This window comes from Humulus lupulus, chromosome X, assembly GCF_963169125.1.
Source record: "Humulus lupulus chromosome X, drHumLupu1.1, whole genome shotgun sequence".
NCBI lineage: Eukaryota > Viridiplantae > Streptophyta > Magnoliopsida > Rosales > Cannabaceae > Humulus > Humulus lupulus.
This window is the reverse complement of record NC_084802.1, coordinates 32,600,093-32,608,621: the sequence shown is the minus strand read 5'-3', so window position 1 is coordinate 32,608,621 and position 8,529 is coordinate 32,600,093. Positions and strand designations below refer to the sequence as shown.

Below are 8,529 nucleotides of genomic sequence, written 5' to 3'. Positions count from 1 at the left end.
CGACTTTGTTCATCCAGTAGTTGTTTCCCTCGCCTTTGATATTTCTTCACGTTTGAAGTTGGAGCAATTGTTTCTCCAGGTGATAAGTGGTCGTCAGCCTTTTCGGGCGTCATTAGAGATCGGCGGTTAGCGCAAGTTTTGAACCTCATTTTTTGTTATCAAGAAAGGGGAGTTTTCTGGGTATAGTTGAGAGAGAGATTGAAATGATAGTTCACAAGTAATTGTTAACAATGATGGCTGTGATTGTACGTGCATATGTGTTCACAAGTTTTTAATGTTTACTTTGTTAAGGGATAAATGGCGGGGTATCCAAATAATTGAGGGGGGAGAAGAGGGTGTCTCTAGCTTTATTAGGCCATAACAAATTACAGAAGTGAGGGTAGCAATGTAATATGGCACATACTTGAATAGTGGTATGCCATATGACATATAAGAATAGTTTTCTTAAATATAATTTTTTTTAGTAATTGACCATCAAAAAACCAGAGACTTGTTGCATATATGGTTTGCATAATTTGGAACGGAGACATTACACGAGGGCTGCTTACATAAATGGACCCTTCAAATTTAACCCTGCGCAATGGTTTTAAAGGTGATAGACAACCCAAAAAAAAGAGTTTCTTGAACTCTTTAACGAAGACCACTATCCAAAATGAGAAACCAAACTCAAAACAACGCACTAGTGAGACACATGTTCAGGGAAGGGAAGCTAACCGTAAAGATTACATAGGACACTACTACGACCATAATATTATATGTAACAACATTTAACAAACTACTAATTTGGTGGCTTTTGTATTTGGACATGGAGGGTGTACAAGTTCATATATGCACTGCGCAAATTGTCCATGTCTTTGGTCCACTCCATTTGCATCAGTTTTGTCTTCTTCATGAACTCTTCGTAAGCTATTTTCATGGAAGCCAGCTACGAGGTAAGAAAAGAGATGTCAAAGGTTGAAGCATTCTACATGGTCTCTAATGCACTCTGGTCGGTAGCCAACCTCAAGTTCTCTTCTATGAGATAGTTGATGTACTCCATTTACTCAAGCCGTAGTTCAACAAAGTGTGGGCAGCCAAACACATGCTTCTTTCCAGAGGGTGTGTACTCCATCATAAATAGAAAATGATGACACAAGTGAAGAAAGTGGTTGATTATGTGATGGGGGTGAGGAGAACCATGGAATTTATGTATATATTTATATAAATGACAAATAAGATCATCAAGTAAAGCTAGACAGGTGGTAACTTGTGCGAAGACGTAGTTGGTATTCAAATATTATTAATCAACCACTTAGTACACCATTTTATGCAGAAAGATATGTGTTACGCTATTACAGGAAGATCATAATTTATGTTTATGCACTAATTTGTTACGTACGACTTGCGATTTGTTCTTTTTGCAAGCTACTTTTATTGCGTGGCATCTCAGACGCTGAAACATGTAACCCCTTATACAAGGTTGTCCATAATGACTTTCCTTTGACTATTTACATATTAATATGAAAATGGAGTAAATTAATCATTATGAATCTTGTCCGTCGATAATGTATGGGCCCACCTACATGTGTTCTAAGAAAATGGTTTATATAACAAAAGCAAAACATTCTACTGTAATCCCAAGTGGGTGAGTGTGCTTTCCATTATTTTGTTTTTTAATTTTCAAGTTTGTCGTGTCAAATAAATTGATCAAGTGACAGTGACTGGAGTAAGGCCTGCGGCATGGTCTCCACATGTTTGTCCATGTAATTAACAAAGAGTGAGCAACAGGTAGCCATTTACTACCTGTATTTTAACACATTGTCAATATTAGCCTCAATCTTACCGTTCACCAATAATCCAACAACTCACATTAGATGAAGGACTAAAACCTTCAAATACAACCGAGGGACTTTAGAAAGGCCCTTAAAATATATATACTAATTAATTAAAGTATATATATTTAATTGAAACTAATATTTAATAATTAAAATCTTAATTGAAGCCTTTTTTAGATTTATATTGTTTTTGAAGTGGAGATTTTTTTTCTTCTAAATATGTGTAATTAGTGCATGCAAGAATGTAAAAAATACACAATAAAATGAGTTAAAAATTGATTTTTTTGTTAAGATTATATTGTATTGGGTATTTTTTTTTATTTAGTATTGATTTAAATGGTTTGATATTAAATATTTATATATGTCGTAATTAATAAACTTTGTCTCAATTTCTTAATAATTTTTTTGTTTATTATATTATTTCAAAAAATAATCGTCCCCAATAGAGTTGAATCCTGAGTCTACCACTGGTCGTAGTTGTGGATGGTGTTTTCATATTTCGATTGAACTTATTCATTCAATTATCGATGACAACTTCTCTTGCCAAAACCAAGAACACATATGAGATAGCAAGAGCAAGATCCATCCTTGAATCAATCTTGAATACTGCAACACAATATAAAACTTCTATGACTTAGTTCAACTCTTCTAGGCGGTGACGAACCATATTGCCACCACCTCAAGATTCCTACGACACTGACTTCAAAGCCAAGTGCTTCACTTCCATAAATGTCAGAGTTGGCGCAACGTCATTATTGTACAATGTTGTGAAACTGTGCCAATATTGAAATGGTGTTGGAATTTGTTGTACCTAATTTTAGCACACATAAGACAACAAAGAAGTCCATCATCTAGCATCTAGCCTTGAGAGCGACTCGACTTGATCCCTTAGCCTTGATCGATTTGTAAAGCTATGTTTCTGATCGAGTTTAGAGGGGTAGTGTAGCACCCACATTATTTTGATATAATATAGCCAATAATCACATGATTGCATTGCATTACATTACATATCATATCATACAATATGTATAATTTGAGCATATGCATATTCTTATAAGTGTTTCCATGTATAAGTATAAAAGTTGTGTATATGATGTCTATGTGTATGTTCAATATTATTAACCTTGTGGCGTTTTGGTTGTCCTTTATGGGTGTTTGATGTGCTCAAGATATAAGAAAGGATGAAATATATGGACAAGGCATGAAATCAAGTGAGAAAAGTGAGATATAGAAGACAAAAGATGTTAAGCGGTAAAAAATAGTACAATGTCAATTACTAATATTTCGGTGTAAAATTGAGTATTAGTGGATTTACCAAATATAATTGAAGTATGATTAAGGCCTCATTGATGAGGTAAAAATGGTTTTAGAACCATTAGATCAAGTCTTGATGGGAGGTATACATAATCAGTGGTGTTGACGCAAAGTCAAAACGAGCTTAGCATAAGTGCGCTACGCTCAATCGGGTAAGCATAACTATTGGATATGAACTCATATGGACCTCAGGTTTGGTGTGAGTGTTTCACACATAAGGAGAGTAGGCCTAGCATGTGATTAAGTCGAAATTATTGAAGTGATAAGGTTTTCATAAGTCAAAAAGTGTAATGATAAGGTGAAATGTGTCAAATTTTGATACAATAAGGCCAAATCATTGAAAATAAAGGATTGTCATCAACCTTATCACTTTGCACGACCAAGACTCTGAAAAACAGAGAGAAAAGAAAACCAAAAACCATTTCTTGGCTGGTTTGAAGAAATTCTAAGGAGATCCAAGTGAAATCAAAGCCCAAGAAGTGTATTAAGCTTAGTTCTGGCCTTTTTATGGTAAGTTTTTGTACTTAGAAGTTAAACAGTGTTTTTGAATTTTGCTGAGAGCTTACCTATAGTGTTTTATCTTTTTTAAGATATTTCTTGGTGGTTTCCAAGTGGTTTGAGGTTTAGAAAAGCTAGAAGAGATCGTTTTTGCCGAAAAGTTGCTTGGTAAGTGAAATTTTGTGTTTTATGAGGTTTTTGGGGCTCTTGGAGTACAAACTGATTTTTGGTTATTTGATTGAGTTTATAAGAGGGTATATATGCTTATAAATGTTTGAATAGATGTGGAGACTCATTTAATTTGGGTGATGATCTTGGAAATTAGAATTTTATCAAAATCGGTATATGATAACTTTGTGATGAATTATGTTAGTATTTGGGATATGTGGTTATGGAAGGTTATTTGATGTTGATTACTAATTGATTTTGATATTTGGGGATAGCTAAAATTAAGGGGAAACTCTGTCAAAATTTCTCCAAGTTTCTAAGATAAATCTAACGCTCAATCTAAGTGATTTAAGGCATTTTAGGCATGATTTGGATATGAAATTTGATATGATGTTTTATGGATATTTTTAAATGATAGTTCAATACCTTACTGCCTTCATTATGATGTGAAATTTATACCATTGCCAGGATAAGAACATCAACACCTAAGATACCACTTGTTACACGGTGAAATATATTTTGGACAGAATGTAAGTAAAGTACTCAACTGCAACACAAGAATTACATGTTATGTGAAAGTATGCATTATATGAATATTTTGTGAGTAAGTGGTATTAACATACATTGACACTTCATCATAAATTTGTATGCATGGCATAATAGTGATATGGTGAATTATTGTATGATATAAGACCATGCATGATATTATGATGATTAATTATGTGATGCCTTAGCAAGTTTTATGCAACATAAAAGTCAATTGTAATAAGAAGTTTAAGTTCAGTGCCACTGTTTTGAAAAGGCAAATGAGAATGTAAGTAAGTGTAAACAGAGGCCTATAGTTAGGCTCATAGTGGAAGTCCAATAATTTGGGCTAAATTTTAGTGAACCAATTATATTGTTTGCCATGTTCCCATTTTTATTTCTCCTCCATATGAGTTATTGTTATATGTATTGACACCACAGTGTGTGGCCACCTTAACTCTTGAGCTTGACGGGGCAACGATGGAATAAGATTTTTAATGTGCCCTACTGTGGTGATGGCTAGCTGGAGGAGAACCCATGGGATTTTATATTATATGTGTAACAAGCCCTGTAGGCATTGACCTAATCAAACAATGTGCACAATATTAAGGGGCCCAAAATTTAAAAAGAAGTTGTGTATGTCCATTGACATTAGCTAATCATTAGCATTGCATGCATTACTTTGCTTACTGAGCTTTAGGCTCACAGTTGTCTTGTGTTGCAGGTAGAGAAAGAAATGAGTGAATGACATAAGGAGAACTGAAGCATGGTCCTGACCCTGATTTGTACATATGAACATATCGACCTTTTGTGGGTTATTTCAGTTATTAGTGTGATGTTTGTAATAAAGTGTGAAGTTATGTTTTGAAAACAAATTGAGTTATTTAATACTTATGTATAATATGTTTGAGACACACTATATGTTTGATGTAAATAATGTGAAATAAGTTTTCTTTAAAAAAAAAATCCTGACTTCCGCTTAAAGTAATTATGATATAGTTTTAAAACGTAACACCTCAGATATGGTTTTTACTAAAATAAGTGAGGGTGTTACAGGTAGACTATAAAAGGAGTTGCTCAGCTATCGAATTACATATTTGCCTTCTACTTTTGGCATTAAAAAAGCAATATAAGGACAAGTGTTTGTTATTTTTTTAAGAGTAAATTGGTAAATTGCGGTTATAATACCTAATATTTTCAAAATGTTGCACTTTTATACCCAATCTTTTTTTTTGCAATAAATATATTCAATGTCTTCAAAATGTTGCACTTTTATACCCAAACTTTTTTTGGTGGTAAATATACCCAATGTTTTTAAAATGTTGCACTTTTATACCTATTTTTTTTTTATTATTTTGAAAAATAATAATAAGAAAGTAAAGGAAAAATATAAGTTTCTAATTATTTTTAAAATTTAAAATTATTTTCTCTTTCTTATTCTTTCTCAAAATAACTATTTTAAATTAAAAATTAATAAATATTTTATTAAAATTAATAAAAAATAATTTAAAATAATTAAAAAGCTTATATTTTTCCATCAATTTAAAATACAAGTTTTTTTTTAAAAAAAAAAGTGAAGGAAAAAGATAAGTTAATTATTTTGATAAATTTTAAAATCTTTATTTTTTTTATTATTTTAAAAAAGAATAAAGAAGTGAAATTAATTTAAAAAATAATTAAAAGCTTATATTTTCCCTTCACTTTCTTATTATTTCTCAAAATAATAAAAAAATAGGTATAAAAGTGCAACATTTTAAAAATATTGGGTATATTTACCGCAAAAAAAAGTATGGGTATAAACGTGCAATATTTTGAAGACATTGAGTATATTTATTGCTAAAAAACTTGAGTATAAAAGTACAACATTTTGAAAACATTGGGTATTTTAGCCGCAATTTACTATTTTTTTACTAACGCCACGATTTGGTGGCGGACTACAGATAGTGGTGCTTGTCAAGTTATGTATGTGTGATATTTCTACATAGTAGTTGTTATAAGTGTTTCACTCTTTGATTTATTCATAAATCTTGTTGGTGGTAAGAACTCGTCAACAAATTAAGATCGAGAAACTCAAAGACTTAGTTAGAAATTTATGAACTTAGAAAAACTTGTGGAAAATTAGAGAAACATTGCATAAGGACAATGGAAGAAAACTTGTATATCACTCTTAGAATAGTCTGGTGTTACAAGAATTTTCCAACCCCTTTCCCAGGTGAAGGAAGTTCTTATTTTTAGATGAGCATTATTGGCTCTAAACACATGGTGGTCCCGAAGGGACAATAAGACTCATCAGCAGGCTGCAGGTACTCGCGGAGCAGGTGGTAGTGGTGCTGGAGAAGTGATAGTCGGTCCTAGTACGTGTTAGGGGTCTGCAAAAGTACTACTGACATGGTACCATGTCGTACCTCCATTACTTGTCTGGTACGAACCTCATAGGCGTTATGGGGGAGTCCTTACTACCAAGTACCATTCTTGGCTAGCAACTAATTTTCTGGCATGAATGATGTCCCTGTACTCGGACTCCCCTTGATTGGGATGTACATCTCGTACCTACACCTGTACCACGTACTCGATAGACACTCTCACCTTCCCTAGCTACGCTTATGCCTCAAGCCTCGTTGTATTATGCTAAGTATTAAACAACTTGTGGCCTTGATTGTGGCACGTATGGAAGGCACACCCCGTTAGTGGCACCTACCTTAGAAAATAGGGCAGGGCCTCGTCAGCAAGGCGCATGTTTCCAAAAGGCTTGTGAAATAATGACCTTGTGGGTTGGGTTATAAGGGTGAGATATGAGAGGTCCCGCAGGGTGCTCAAGCGCGAGGCCATCTCACTGGTGAGCTTGGCTGCGAGGCCATCTCGCGGGGGCTTAGGCACGAGGCTATGTGTAACGCCCTACTACCCTAGAGTCGTTACCATGTGATTTTAAAATGTGTCATTAGCTCGCTAATCGAGGTATTAGATTGAAAAGTATGATTAAATCAAAATTAAGACTCATTTAATGAAAATTAAGTATAAATGGTTTGGACATTCATTAAAACTATGAAAGTGTTACATTGGGATCCCAAAACATTGTTTCAAAATATATTTACAACTCAAAAGTTAGGGTACAGTCGACCTAAGCGACAAAATCAAACGTTTGTACAGTGTTTCTCAAAACTATCCCAGCTGTGGCGGCCAGGCAGGCCAAACATGTATGCACCGCTCCATGCCCTCCAACTAATGCAAGAAAACTCCACACATATAGCATATATAACAATTCATTATAGTAAATGCATAACTTTAAACAGATAACACCAACTATTCACACAGTGGCCTATGCCAACCAAGGTGCTTTACCAGGCACCCGGTTCACGGTCTTCACCGAACGGGTGAGTATAACACCCTAGATAGTCACACCATGGCGGTCTACATTCAGCATGCTTGTTGCCATTCGGCCTGCATTTAGCATGCTTGTCGCCGTTCTCGGCCTTCGCCGATCCCGACCTTGGCCTTCGCCGACAAGTCATAATCACACAAACATGGCATAACAATTATAAATACTCATACCTAGCATTAAACATAGATAATCGGGTCATGCCCTGCTCTATGGGCACAAACAATTTTCTTACCTGTGTCTCGAGCTGATCGAGTAGTGCGATCCCAAGCACGATCCCCTAAACCCGAGCCTTAGCAGTAACACCTAGTCACAACACAATAATAATAAATATCCATCAAGCCCTAAACCAACTAAACACTTTGTAATAATATTCTAGCCTCCGGGACCTCGAATCCTCTTATACCGAGTAGTGGAATTGTAATGACCCAACTACTCTAGACTTTGGACCATTAATGACTACTATACATAGACACTAATTTTTAATAAAACTTACAAGTGAAATAATCATAACTTCATTAAAACTTGTAAAAACAAATGTTAAACTACATAAAATTTAAAGTAGGATATGGGATCCCATTGTTTTTTTTTTTAAATGAAAACATAACATAACTTTAAATAAATGGATTACAAAATAAAGTGCGGAAAATACATATAAAGCATAATTTTTAAAAGACTAAAAAGCGACTTCATCCTTGAACCGAACGCTCAATCCATCCATTTCCATCCCGCCTCAATACACAGCCCCCAAGCTGCCAAGAACCTTTCTGCCACCATAGCTATTTTCCTGCACATATAAACATAAAGGAACGAGCCTAATGCCCAGCAAGGAAA

At 34.4% G+C, this 8,529-nt stretch overlaps 1 long non-coding RNA gene across 1 annotated transcript; it reads left to right on the top strand.

The window, feature by feature from the left end:
* Positions 1 to 3,503: 3,503 nt before the first annotated feature.
* On the top strand, positions 3,504 to 5,252 carry LOC133804471 (uncharacterized). Its single transcript, XR_009878500.1, has 4 exons — positions 3,504 to 3,638; positions 3,719 to 3,794; positions 4,263 to 4,324; positions 5,044 to 5,252. It is a non-coding gene; the product is annotated as an uncharacterized LOC133804471 (long non-coding RNA).
* The last annotated feature ends 3,277 nt before the right edge of the window (positions 5,253 to 8,529 follow it).